The sequence below is a fragment of the Adiantum capillus-veneris genome, chromosome 26, assembly GCF_014529385.1.
Source record: "Adiantum capillus-veneris isolate H3 chromosome 26, ASM1452938v2, whole genome shotgun sequence".
In the NCBI taxonomy this organism is placed as follows: Eukaryota; Viridiplantae; Streptophyta; class Polypodiopsida; order Polypodiales; family Pteridaceae; genus Adiantum; species Adiantum capillus-veneris.
The window spans coordinates 45,862,398-45,876,516 of NC_140956.1; the positions used below are offsets into that span (position 1 = coordinate 45,862,398).

At 42.8% G+C, this 14,119-nt stretch overlaps 1 pseudogene; it reads right to left on the bottom strand.

Moving 5' to 3' along the window:
* Nucleotides 1–568: 568 nt before the first annotated feature.
* LOC147423363 (uncharacterized) lies at nt 569–1,902 on the bottom strand (annotated as a pseudogene).
* Between the last annotated feature and the right edge of the window lie 12,217 nt (nt 1,903–14,119).

Consider the following 14,119-nt stretch of genomic DNA (forward strand, 5'->3'; position numbering starts at 1 on the left):
TACCTCCCTCCCTACACCCTCTTTATCTACCTCAGACTGAGTTGTATTTATTCGACCAAATAATGCAATTTATATTGAATAACTCGTCATTATTTGCGTATTATTGTAAAATATGTGGTATTTTTGAATAATTTATAATCTATCGATCGATAAACTATCGATCAATACAATATTGATCAATAGTTTATTTATCAATACAATATCAATTGATATGCTAGATATATATAAAAAAACACGCGTCCTTGTTCGATACATTTTTGATTGATTTCGATTATGGAGCTTTCTAGTTGTCCACAACTCACACTCTCTACCTCATACTTTCAAGACGCATTGTATTCTCTCTATGTTTATGGCAATGAATTTTGTTTTGGAGTTGCTAATTGATGACTTTGTTGAGAGTCAAGCAATGTCTTTTTATTGGATTGCCAAGCAATGTCCTCATTACTTATGTTTATGCGAATTCTCTTCAATACTTGACTTTGTTGCTACTAAATAAAAAAAGTGAGATATATAGCTCAATAGGGAACTACAGTGAGAAAAAGTGAGATACATTATCATGAAAAGATGTTTACATTTTGCCATCTATCACAGGCACCAGGTCATCAACCTCTTCATTGTCTGAACCTTCTGTAGCCACTTCCCAGTCTATCTCATCGTCGCTACATCTCTATTCTGCCACAGTTTCATGAGTTTGAAGCACTCCAAAGTGTACTTTGGTCGCACGTGTGACTATCTTTGTGGGTGCATGAAGGACATGCATGTTACAAAAGACGTACACAAGGTCTACGGCATCAGCAAGACTTAAGCGATTTCTACGCTTTGAATGCACAAAGTCATAAGAAGACCAATTGCACTCACAACTACCACTGGATGTCGCGATGGAAAGCACCTTGGTCGCCACGTGTTGTAACTCAACTACGTCTCCTCCACATTCTTTCCATCATACTGGGCCTGAAATATTTTTTTACGCTATTAAGAACCCAAGGATCTCCGAAAGTTCCTTCCCTATTGGCATAATCCACCCTTTGCTGGAATGCATCCATGCCATCGTCGCCTGGCAACAACTGCGAGCAGACGTTTCTAAAGTCTCTCATCACCTCTTTGTTGGAGGCTTGTTCGTTCATCTGGAACTTTGGATCCAAGACAAATGCAGCACCATGCAATGGTGTGTGCATTTGAGCCCATCGTTTTTCCACAAGATGCACGATTTGTGATCTCTCTCTTGCAGTGTAGTGGTTGTATTCTTTGGCTTGACGCAACGCCTCCGACATGATCCAATAAACCTTACCAATGACAAAATTATCTGTGTCGACAACCCTTAGTAGTTCCACATAGGGCTGACTAACCCCAATAAGTTTGTCAATGTTCCTCCAAAAGAGAGGAGATTGCACCAAGGATACACATTTTTGAGCTGCTTCGTGATGGCTTGGATACGTGCTGAGCCAAGCCTCCCATTGGCGATTTGCAAAACAGTTTTTGTAAGAGCCACTTGCAGTTCAATGAGATTATTCAAAAGATAGTATGATGTAGCGAACCATGTGGCACAGAAATTTGAAGTGCTTTTTTCGGAGACTTGGAGCGAAATAAAGCATATGTAAACTGATGTTCCCGTATAAACTTGACTATGTGATTGGCGTCAATAAGAACCTATTTTATGAATGATAATCTACCCATATCCTTTAGAAGTAAATTCAAGGTGTGTGCTGCACATCCAATCCATGTAATTTTTGAGTACTTTTCCATAATGGCTAAACCTGCTCCTTTGTAGTTTGAAGCATTATCTGTAACAATAGCTGTCACATTCTTTGGTCCACCCAGTCGAGCAATAGCTCGCCCATATACCTTTGTCAAGTAGAGAGATGTCTTCTCTTTCAATGAGGTATCAATGGCCTCCAAAAACATAGCACCTTCGGACAAATTACCATGACATTAATCGATGGTTTTTTCTGATAGCTTGTCCATCCGTCGAGGGCTATGGTACAACCAAATGCTGGAACAAAGTCAAGCATTGTTCACCTGAGAATTGATTTTGTACTGCTCTTGATTTTGTCAACATACTCTGTTCGCATTTTATTATAATCAAGATAAATCAATCCTTTTTTTGCAGTTGACTCTGACCCCGAGCTAAAGAGCACCCTTGTATCACAAAATAACCTTACTGCAAAAAGTTACTATTTTTGGTAATTTTTCTAAATCTCTCGGTGCCATGATGTTTAGAATCTTATAGAGCTTTCAAAAATGAATTAAAATAATTTTTGTGAAAAATTTCCTAAAATAGTAAGTTTTTGGTCACCCGACCCGTCTAGTTCTTACCGTCTCGACAGACTGCACCCGTACCCCGAATTTGAAAAAATGCATTTTCGGACACCGAGGACTGCTAAATATGGCAAGTACTCGGGATTATGCACCTTAGCTCCAGCTTAGTACAACAAGTTTCAGCATTAAAATCTGACTTGAATTGCCCGTCTTAGGTTAAAATTAAATTTTCCTAATGTTTGTGCGGGGAGCACCGAGGCTCAGGGACTATGTGGGAACAAGTCCCATGCCACTGAGAGCTTGCTTTAGCAGTTAGAGAGCGCCTTCACACCTCTAGGGACTTGTGGGAGGCTTGCCATGCTTGAGAGAGAGTGTGAGAGTCGGTTAGTCTAAGTTAACTGGACACCTTGCAGGGCATGCACTCAACTTCCCATGCAAGACTAAGTTGCTCACGAAGATGCATATAGCAGTAGAAATCGACCTGCATGAGGATGAGCACTATATAAGGACATGCTCACACACACACAAGCACTCATATGCTCACACACACATGCTCAGTACACACACACACACACACACACTCCTACACACACATACATTGGGGAGGTACTGCCGGCACACACAACTTTTAGAGGAAGATAAAAGGACAGAAGTGCTGCCAAATTCTCGCCACTAGAACTCCATTGGATCAGCAAATCAAGTAAAATTCAGCCCAACCTACGATAATCACAGTTAATTTTCATGCTTATGCTGCAATTCTCTCTATCATTCTCGTAATCCCGCTTGTATTAAGCATAATCCTAGATAATCTACTCTCTAATTCATTATATGATTAGCCTATTGCATAATATTAATCTCAATTATCAATTATGCAAGTAATTAAACTCTCCTAATCATAAATTAATGCATGATTAGCAAAAAGGATTTAATCACTAGCCATCACAGTGAATGAATGATAGAATTAAACCAACATCTAGCAATATGGTTAAATGACCAAATTCAATCTATCGTCTCACAATGATCAATTAGCTAAGTTTAAATTCAAATTACACATGATTAAGGTGTAATTAGAGAAATTAACTCCCTATGGTTATCTCTAGAAAGGAAACTCTCTCACCTATGCACATGGTAATTCTGCATTGCATTAGTGAAGTAATTATTATACCTAATTAATCTCTAGTACTCTAATTAAGCAAGAACTAATTATCTAGGCCGAGTAATTAATTCTAGGGTCAATTCCCATAAGAACAAGTGAGATGCTATCCTAAATTGATGTAGCTATGAACAATTACCATGTCTTGAAGTAAATTTAATCCTCTCGCATAAGAGAAAGTGCTCGTTGAGACTAATCTTGTCATCTTGGTTGTCATGATATTCTCGAATACTAGTTCTTCTTTTTTTCGAATTTATCAATTTAAAGTAGTAAGTATAAAATGGCCCCAACAAAGAGAACTCGTTTTGGTGGATCTCACGATAGTGAGGCTGGCACAAGCAACTCTAACGGGAAGGCGAAAGCTCCCATGGACGAGCAAGCACCGACCATCTTAAGAAGTAACGACAAGGAGATCGTTGACATTAGGAGAAAGCTGGACTCACTTTTGGGCCTTTCAGTTCTAGAGAGAGAGTGGCGCTCGACCAATGAGGAAGAGGCTAACGTTACGTTGAAAATCGACATTTTGGAGTCAAGGTCTTTTAAAAAAAGGGAGGAAATATTATTTTGGTTCATCAAATTGCACAATTTCACGCTTTCAAGGCATAAATGCCGTAAGTCGTACTAACTCTGTACCGAGGAATTTCAAAACTTTCATTGAAGACTCTATCTAGTATCTTTGTTCCCACCCAAATATGACTTTGAGTAGCTCTACTTCCCTCTCAAAACTTCTTCCCTTTTTCATATTTGCGCTAACCTTTCTGTGTATTCATTCTACTGCACACCATGTCTACTTCTCGAAGGCCTAGCACTACCATTGACTCTGTTAGCATTTTTAACAGTTATACTACAGACGATCAAGCATGGATACCATCTCGAGTAACTATTGGAAGTTGGGTTCTACTGCAAACTAGGAGGAGGAAGAGGAGGCAACACAATGATTTCGTGGAGGCTTTCAAGGGTCAAGTTAAAGAGTTTAAAGTGTGTGCACAAAGCAAGCGGGTGAAAGAGGTCCTCATACAACATGCTTTCCAGCACGCAGACTTAAGGTTGCAAACATCTCCTCCAAGTTTTCCAAGGCATCGACCCAACTGTAAGTTATTTCAGCATCTTGCTTAGTGCATGATTATATTGGAATATTACGTGGTGGATATCATATTTGGTATGTGTCAGATATTTATCCATCGAATAGGACAGATTGGCAACCAGTTGAGAGCATAGTTGGGATTTTTGATGCTTTCCATGCATTTATTGGTGAGAAAATGTACCGAGAAAAACAAAACAAGGAACTTGCAGATAATGGAATTTTCTTTTATGATATGTCATATGTGGAACTGAGAACTTCCATTGGTTGGGGTCGTGTAGCTCCTTTGTCACTTCCATCCTTTGACAACAAGGATTGGTCCTTCCTTGCTTCGCAAACTAGTGAAATCTTTAGGAATAAGTTGTTTCAGGATATAAAAAAGTTCCTCAAGTATTCAATTGCCACAAAAATAGTTCGGCTTGCACTATTTATGCCTCTTGAAGTGTTTGTAGATTTTTTCTTCAATGAGAAAATAAGAACTACAACAACAATGCTCATTTGCAAGTCTGAGAGCTGTTTGGACTTTTTAGATGATAATTGGGATAGAAAAAAATCACAGAACAAAATCCGTGTTTTGCAAAAGAAGTCCATAGTTTGCAAGTTCATTATAAGCTCTCAAAATTTCTTAGTATCGTTTTGATATCATCTTCTTAGTGGGCAGCATATTCCACTCGACCAAGATACAGAGAACAGCCTCGAGAACAAACCTTTATCAATGGAGCTCTACTTTCGAGACAACCTACTTACTGTGATGGAGACAATGTCAAGCACAACTCTTGCACAGCTCAAGATAGATCTTACATGTGAAGAACTTCCACTTTTGCCAGAAGTGTATGCATTCAGTCTCAACAATAGAAAGGTGCTTACTAAATCGATAAATTTTGATTGTCTTTAATACATTAAGACAGAATCTAACTTTTTCTTCTTTTCAGATTCCAAGGTGCAAGGAGAAAACAACATTGTGCAAGGAGTCACCAACAAATACACTTCACTTAATTGCTTCCACCGGAAGCTAGGTCACATACCTTGTGCACGCAAAGAGCTTTGATGCCATGCAAACCATGATGTACTCCTCAAAATGACTAATGCAGAGATATTTTTTGGCGGTCAAACAATGTTTCAAAAATGTACATTTTCAATGTTTCAAAACTTTACATATTGTGTTGTTTCTGTCAAGATTTATACAAGTAAATTGATCCCTTTTCCCGCTACTGTCCTCTCCCCCGGTTTGTGCCACTCGTCTCTTGCCCTCTACTCCGGTTGCTCCCCTGCCCTCTGCTCTGGTTGCTGCTACCTCTGCCTCTGGGGACGTTGGTCTCGGGCATCCTTTCGCGTCGCTCGAAATCATGGGCCTCTTCCATGGCTTCCCATGCTTCTTGGACTTGTGAAGCTTCCCGCTGTCCGCATAATATTGATTTATTCCTCTCTTGTGCGTCTGTTTACCGAGATTATAATATGCTGGATGGCCATTACAAAAAAATATCGCACATCGTTGGGGGTGTAGTTATGTAATCGAAGTTCCTGTAGAAGCGTGATACAGACATTTGTTGCTTCATACATACGTTGCAGCAAACAATAAAACAACAGATTACTTACGTTCGGTACATCCATAATTTGAATGATGAGCAACAGGGCATTCAAACAGGTTCACCAGCCACAACTATATTCATCAGTCTGCGTGGGCACGGTTAGCCATTCGGGTCGGACTATATTTCCTAGATCATGTTCTAACAAAAGATGCTCTACACAGCATACAAGTTTTTTTGTGGCACTACATACATAACCACTTGAGTCAGCAACACATTACAAAGAGACACTGCTTTCCAAATGTACCCAAATGGGCCTTACATTTTTACACGACCATGAAATGCCCTGCTTTGCCCGGAGTTTGCGTAGTAAACAATCGTAGCTTCCATGTCAAATAACATCAGACTCCAAAGATCACTACAAAGACACCATCAAAGATGAGGAGAGATTCTAAATACAACATTTTTACAAGGAAAGAAAATACTCACGATTGATTCTACGCAGTGACTAGAAAGCGCGCTATATCAAAGTTGACTCTGCTAAACCAGTTCATCAGACTCAAAAAGGAAACTAAGTTGTTCTACAGATAAGGCGATATCAGCCGATCTATTACGTATACTTTGTCTTGAACCTCAGGGGGCAGAAGCGAGATAGCGTGGCTAACATGAACAAATGGTAGAGATTAGACTTGGGGTATTTCAGCGGACTGTCACTGCCACAAACCCGTGAGTCAATACCAAGCGAGTAGGGTAGTTATCGAATTCCATCCGCCACTGACTCGCTTGGTATTGACCCATGTCTTAACGATAGTGATCCATTATAAAGAAAAACTTGACGACTGCCGCAAAGACATGCCTCAATACCGAGCGAGTCAGTGGCGGATTCCAATTCCATAGGCCACTGACTCGCTTGGTATTGACCCATGTCTTTAAGGTAGTGAGCCATTATAAAGAAAACTTGATGACTGCCACAAAGACATGGGTCAATACTGAGCGAGTAGTACCACTATCCAATTCCATAAGCCACTGTCTCGCTTGGTATTGACCCATGTCTCGGTAGAGACCCATTTAATGAACCAAACGTGACTTTTAAAGAGCATGAGAATTACCACAAAGCAACGTTGATGACCTCATTCGCTGCATTGGAGTTGGTGAAACTGCGCATGCACAGGAAGTCTAGATGATTGAGGTTGAAAATGCAGGCCTCCTCTGACCTTGCAGACAGCTGTATCTACGCATGCAGAGGCGCTGAGATCAACAGAACTCTCAACTCCTCTTCATTCTCTTCGTTGATTTGCTCTAAAATAATTGACTCATCCGATACGTTGGATGGCCCTTGTGATGCAGAGCCTTGCCCTTGCCTTTCTTGAGCTGGCTCCCTGGCTGCCTCAGGCTCCTCCCTAACAGCCTCCCTAACAGCCTCAGGCTCCTCAGGATCCAGATCATTTTCCTTCAATATTGGTTGCTCCATAGATGCCTCAGGCTCCACCCTGGCCTGCTCTTGCCCCTCTCATCCCTTACTGACTGCGGATCCTCCATGACTTGCTCATTTTGGTGTCTAGCTGGCTCCTCGATAACTGTCTCTGTTTCTTCCATGACTGCCTTGGGGTCCACTCTGGCTTGCTCATGCCTCTCTGCAGCTATCTCAACCTGCCTATCTGTGTCATTTCTCTCGACCCGTGATCGGGTCCTTCTGCTGTTTGTTTCAGCCCTAGAGGACTCTGTCTGTCGTGCACGAGGATGGAGAGGGGGGATGTTGAGAATATCCATGGTTCTACTATCCCGGATAGGCACTGACTGAAGCAGCCCATCGTAGCGGAAATGCAGCCTACGAAGAGTATCAAAATCCCACGGCATGATAGTGACGCGATGTGCATGGGCAGCCAGGATATATCCATCGCTGAAGAATTCCACGAGGTAGTCTTCAGCAATTTCTTGAAGGCAAAGTAGTGCACTGCTGGCCCATCGCATGCTAACTCTCCACTGCTCGCAAATCTCTCGCACTACTCGCTGGAAAGGAAGACGTGGAATAGCAGGTTGAACGTGTCGTTCTATCTTGCGTAAATCTTGCAGTACACCTCTGTGCGCCTCATATCGGCGTCTTCTTACTTGAGCATTCAAAGATTCACCTGTTGCCCTTCTAGCTATGGCCTTTACACGAGGCATCTCTACAAATAGCATAACACCAAAAGACAATTCATTTGTCAGCACAAGGGACTTTAGATTTCAAAAAAGGTCGGTACCAAGTGAATAGGTGCATATGAAAGAGTTTGCCTTCCCTTATTCTCTCGGTAGTGACCTCAGAAATAGTAATAGCAGACATGACTTATATTTCTGAGGTGAGTACCAAGCGAATAGGTGCATAGGAAAGAGTTTGCCTTGCCTTATTCGCTCGGTAGTGACCTCAAAAAATAGTAATAGCAGACATGAAATATATTTTTTGAGGCTAATACCAAGCAAATAGGTGCATAGGAAAGAGTTTGCCTTGCCTTATTCGCTCGGTAGTGACCTCAGAAAATGATAATAGCAGACATCATTTATATTTTCTGAGGTCAGTACTACCAAGCGAATAGGTGCATAGGAAAGAGTTTTCCTTGCCTTATTCGCTTGGTAGTGACCTCAGAAAATAGTAATAGCAGACATGACTTATATTTTCTGAGGTCAATACCAAGCGAATAGGTGCATAGGAAAGAGTTTGCCTTGCCTTATTAGCTCGGTAGTGACCTCAGAATATAGTAATAGCAGACATCACTTACATTTTCAGAGGTCAGTACCAAGCGAACAAGTTTGCATCCCCTGCAACAAAATACCTTATTAGCTTGGTAGTGACCTCATAAAAGTGTACAAGCAAGCGAACACGTTTGCATCCCCTGCAACAAAATACCAATGTGAAGGAGACATTTAAATCCATGCAGTCCTAACTGTGATGTCGTCCCCTCCCATCACCTCCCCTAATCTTGGGGGGGTGGTACCATTGATTCTCTCTCCCACGTCCACCTCTCATGAAACCACATGGCGGTACCACCCCTCACAGACCACTCACTCATAAGCCAAAACCCAGGCTTTGCTTTTTAGGCATGTCCATCTAGTATATTTAACCAGTAGTTGTTTCAGAACCCCCCTCAGGGTTTTGCAGAATAACTACAAGAAGCTGAGGATAGTGGTGATGCCTTTCCAAGGTATACTCCCGTAGCGCCAGCAACACTGCATCCGGGCCCTCCTCAGGAGGTCCCCCCTTGGACCTCCCCCGATTTTACCCTTAATGTTCTCGACCGACACAGCTCGGGAGTGGCTGTTGTCAACACGGGAGTCAATTCTCGAGGTAAGCCGTTGGTAATTCTTTGCTTTATGCTCCCAATTTCCAAGCTCCTAGTTTGAAGAGCTTATTTGCTAAATTCTATGTGCAGGATGCTAGCCTGAAGTTGCAGCAAATGCTGATTGTCAGGCATAGGGTCTCAATCCTTAAAGACTCTCTAGAAGCAAGAAGGCATGAAGACATGCAACGATTGCTCGCCGAGAATGGCTCTGTAGAGGCTATCTTCAATTGGCTATAGGAGATGAAGGATGAAGTTCTTGAGCTAGCTGGTAATACGAGGAAGCCATTAACTTTGCCAACAGGCTTCAGGAAGAGATAGCCTGGCTATGAAGGAAAAGGACTACATGGTTATTGAAAACCCTAAACCCCCGGAAATAAGTAGGCCACTCTTTGTAAAGTTTGAAGTGTTTTCTAACTCAAAACACGGTGTTAAGTTGTAATTTTGTTTCTTTCTTATAAATTCAAAACGCGTATTTGGCAAAAAGAAACCCTAAATCCACAACAAACAGGGTTTACCTTCCCCTTATTTGCTTAGTATTGACCTCTATACTAGCAGACATCACTTAACTTTTCTTTTGGTCAGTACCAAGCGAACAGGGGTATCGAACTAAGTGACCTTCCCTTATTCGCTTGGTACTGACCAAGGACGATGGTCAGTACCAAGCGAATAGCTGCAGCAAATAGGGTTTACCTTCCCTTATTCGCGTGGTACTGACTACACAAAATACAAGTGCATAGAAGGGTAGTAAGTAGCATACCTCTTCACTGTGTGTAGAGTTTCGCATTACTGAAGCACTGCAGAACAAGAGTAAGAGAAGGAGGATGCACGAGAGTAAGAGGTGATGGAGTTTTCTTACCGCATAGCATCAATGGGGGTAGAGTTAATTAGAATGATGTGCAGTAGAGGACGCGAAAAGAGGAAGAATAGTTGAAACTTGAGATGTTTGGCGGGGTTACTGCCTCAACTTAGAATGCTTACCTCGGGGAGGGTGACAACTTCACTTATGCGCGAGATTGTGGTTGGTAAATCATACTGAATGGGAATTTGAGACCATTTATTATTGGTTGTCCTTGTGAGCGCAACCCACGTGCCTTTTTGAGTGACCGTTTAGGGTCATACAGACGCCAATCGCCCTTGCAGTCGCCATCTCCATCTCCAAGTGGAACAAACAGATCGCCGCTGCCTTTGCCTTTTCTGCGCTCTTCTCCTTGGCCAACTCTCGTGATCCTGTGTTTAGAGTTAGACGCCGATTGCCCTTGCATTTTCCATCTCCATCTCTTAGTAGAACAAACAGATCGCCATTGCCTTTGCATTCTCTGCGCTCTTCCACTTGGCCACCTCTCGTGATCCTGCGTTGAGCGACCTCCACTGGGTCGAGTCCTTTGCTGCCGCGTCGCCATCGCCATCACCATCGTCACCTTCTGGTTCTTGCTGTCGGCGGCCTGCGACATCACCATCCAACTCGGCGCCATTGGATATTGCAGAGACAGGTTCTTTCTCCCTGCCTCTCCCCTTCCTATGTGCTGTTAACTGTGTGCGCAGCGAAGCCACTGCGTTAGGGTAAAATTAAAAGTCTCAAACCACATGCATGGTTGGAATAATTACTCCTTATGTGACCGTGCCTGAGTTTGGGCATAGTGAGTGAGTAGGCCTATAAATCTATCACTGATAACATTAAATGCTCTGTTCTTATCCACCTGTTCTAAATGCTTGGGTCACAGGACAAAACCAAGTGAATAGGGCCCTTCAGAGATTCTTGGGCCCCTATTCGCTTGGTTCTGACTTAAGAGCCGTCACCTTTTACGACATTAGCGCACGGGACATAACCAAGCTAATAGGGCCCTTCGGAGATTCTTGGGGCCCCTATTCGCTTGGTTCTGACTCAAGAGCTGTCACCTTTTATGACATTAGCGCACGGGACAGAACCAAGCAAATAGGGCCCTTCGGAGATTCTTGGGGCCCCTACTCCCTTGGTTCTGACTCAACTAACGTCACCTCTTATGACATTAGCGCACGGGATAGAACCAAGCGAATAGGGCCTTTCGGAGATTATTGGGGCCCCTACTTGTTTGGTTTTGACTCAACTAACGTTACCTCTTATGACATTAGCGCACGGGACAAAACCAAGCGAAAAGAGACATTGAGGGGTACTCGAGGCTCAATATTCACTTGGGTATGACACCAAATAGTTTTGGCTTGATTTTTCTTTCAATCATGGGGATCATAGTCCTGGAGACAGACGTGAGCGAGGATACATGTGAAGAAAAACTATTCACGTTCTTATACAACGCCCGTGCTCATCACCGTGCACCATAACTATCAGGAATGTTCAATGCAGAGTTTTCTATACAGAGGATTATAGATTGCTCATTTGAGTACCTACAAACCCATTTGCAACAGTATGAGGCAGTCAGTTGTGACAATTCCATGACAGTTGATGGCATGAGATATGTGCACCCAGCCGACTTTGACCCTGACAAGAGTGCTTCAAGGAGACTGAATCACTATCTAGAAAAGTGTCCCTCCAATGCATTGCTTGTACAAGACAGGTGTATGAAGCACTTCAAAAAGTGTCGCTTAGTGGAATTCTACCACGGGTTTGTCTGTTACTTATACTTGCAGATGGATGGTGAGTCAGAGACTTCCCAGTCAACAACTTTCGATAGCTGTCCATTGGCACCGGAGGAAGAGGTAGAGGATGTGGAGGTGCAGTTTGACCCAGAAGAAGAGCGGGTAGAGGTACTAAAGGAAACATTTGATGTGGGTTTAAATCTTGTTTCTCTTGCGGATGCAGAAATAGGGTGCAAGCAAGAAAGTCCAAGTAAGGAAGTGACTTTTCCTCTGAATTGTGCTCCCAGCTTTGCTATGGCGGGCAACACCCACCATGTTCTGCTCACAGATATCATGCATGAGCTCAATATACAGGAGGACTACTGCCTAGTGGGAATTGCAAATTTTTGTGAGGTAGACATGGGGTTTGTGGACGATGATGGAGTGGACCAACATCTTATTGCTGACACAGCTGTCCGCGACTCACAGTTTAAAGTTCAGGGTGGCAACTGATCAAAGATACGTTCAATGAAGCGAGGTCCGGAGAGGCTAATTTGCCAACAGATGAGTAGTTTGAATCGACAACAAAACTACTCGGCTTGGAAAACATGGGTAGGCACGTGGCACCCAGAGATCAGGTAATGAATAGTCAGTCTATTCACTTGTGGAGGAGGTCGATGCTGGAAATGGACGAGAATCAGACGGTAACTTTTGTGGAACATTCAGATGGTATTAGAGATGGCCCAGTGATAAAATATCATGATCCTTTTTTTTGTTGCAAGGTGTTAGTGTATGACGATAGTTTCCTTAGAAGAGCGGGAGGCTCACGGCAAGGGCTTGTCACTGGAGTCCAAGGCAAGGATGCGGCGTTGTCTTACTACATCGGGCGTTTCAACCACAAAAAGGTTTGTAGAAACAATTCAAGTACTTGGCAATTGTACTCATCTCACTTATGGCCCATAAATTCATTACAATTTTTATGTAGATCATAATATACCACAAGGAATACTCCGATGAAAATGCAAAGTTCCCACTGTTTGCAATGAAAGTTATTACAAGATTGTGTGGTGGGCACCCCCTCCCACTAAACGCAGAAAGAATAATTCTGATTGAGAAACAGTTTGCTCTACGCGTATTTGGCATTGGGTATGGGTGCCAAGCACTCAAAGCCCCCTATTTCATGTCCTACACAGCTCAGGCTCTGGCTGCAGGGGTTGAAGACCCGGAAAGCTTAGATTCATACAACAAGCGACTGTTTCTGAGGGAAAGAAGACGCCTGATGCCCGTGGGGATGCTGCCATCAATAGAGGAACGAGCTCGTCTACAGACCTTGCACATCGAAGAGGTACAAAGTGAGGAAGAAGGAGGTGCATGGAAGAGGATAAAAACGACGGGCTCAGGTCCATCTTCTCCCGCTCCTGACTCGTGACCGTTGCCACCTCGCATGGCGCTCTACCGCATTTGAAGCTCCCCAAGCCATCTGTTTCTTCTCTTTGCGGAAGTGTTGTAAAGACCGTGTAATTTTCGAATTGTTAAGAAGTTCATTCTGCCTTGCTCTATGAATTAGTCGTCTATAAGTCCATTGGTGTAACTCTAATAGGCTATTGGCCTTTTCTTTTCCTCCCCCATGTCTAGCCTGTTCTTGCCATGGAGTGGGTTTTTTCCATGCCTTGTGTGGACCATATTGATAGTGAGCCGTATGTCTTGGCAAAATATGGACCATGGTTGAACAGTATGTGCTGCATTGAAATAAAACAAAATGGTCAGTAGAGTACAATTTAAAATTTGGTTTTGTATACGTAGAATGCCAATCCACCATGTAATGTGTGATATGTTGCCCACCCCACCCTGTAAGGTAAGCCTTTTTTCCAATCCAGCAAGGCTGCTTGAAATGATGTGAGCTTACTTTGGTCCCAAGAATGCTGCTCAACGTAATGGAAAATTTTATCTAGTGATTTCCACACGTTTGCCTTGTGATTCTGGATTGCCCCACCACCAGCATTGTCTTTAACCACTTTATGTAACTGTTTCCATTTGTTGAATAGGTTTCTCCTTTCTTCTCTATCTGAATCTTTGAAGCTAAACCCAAGAAACCTTCTTGCCTTCACTCCGCCTATCGATGCTTTCCTCAGTACCTTGTACCAACTTTGCGACATCTTAGGGTCCTCTTCGATTTTGACATTGCCTCCATGCAAACCAATGTCTGAGAGCACTCCCTCTAATGCTTTGATCACTC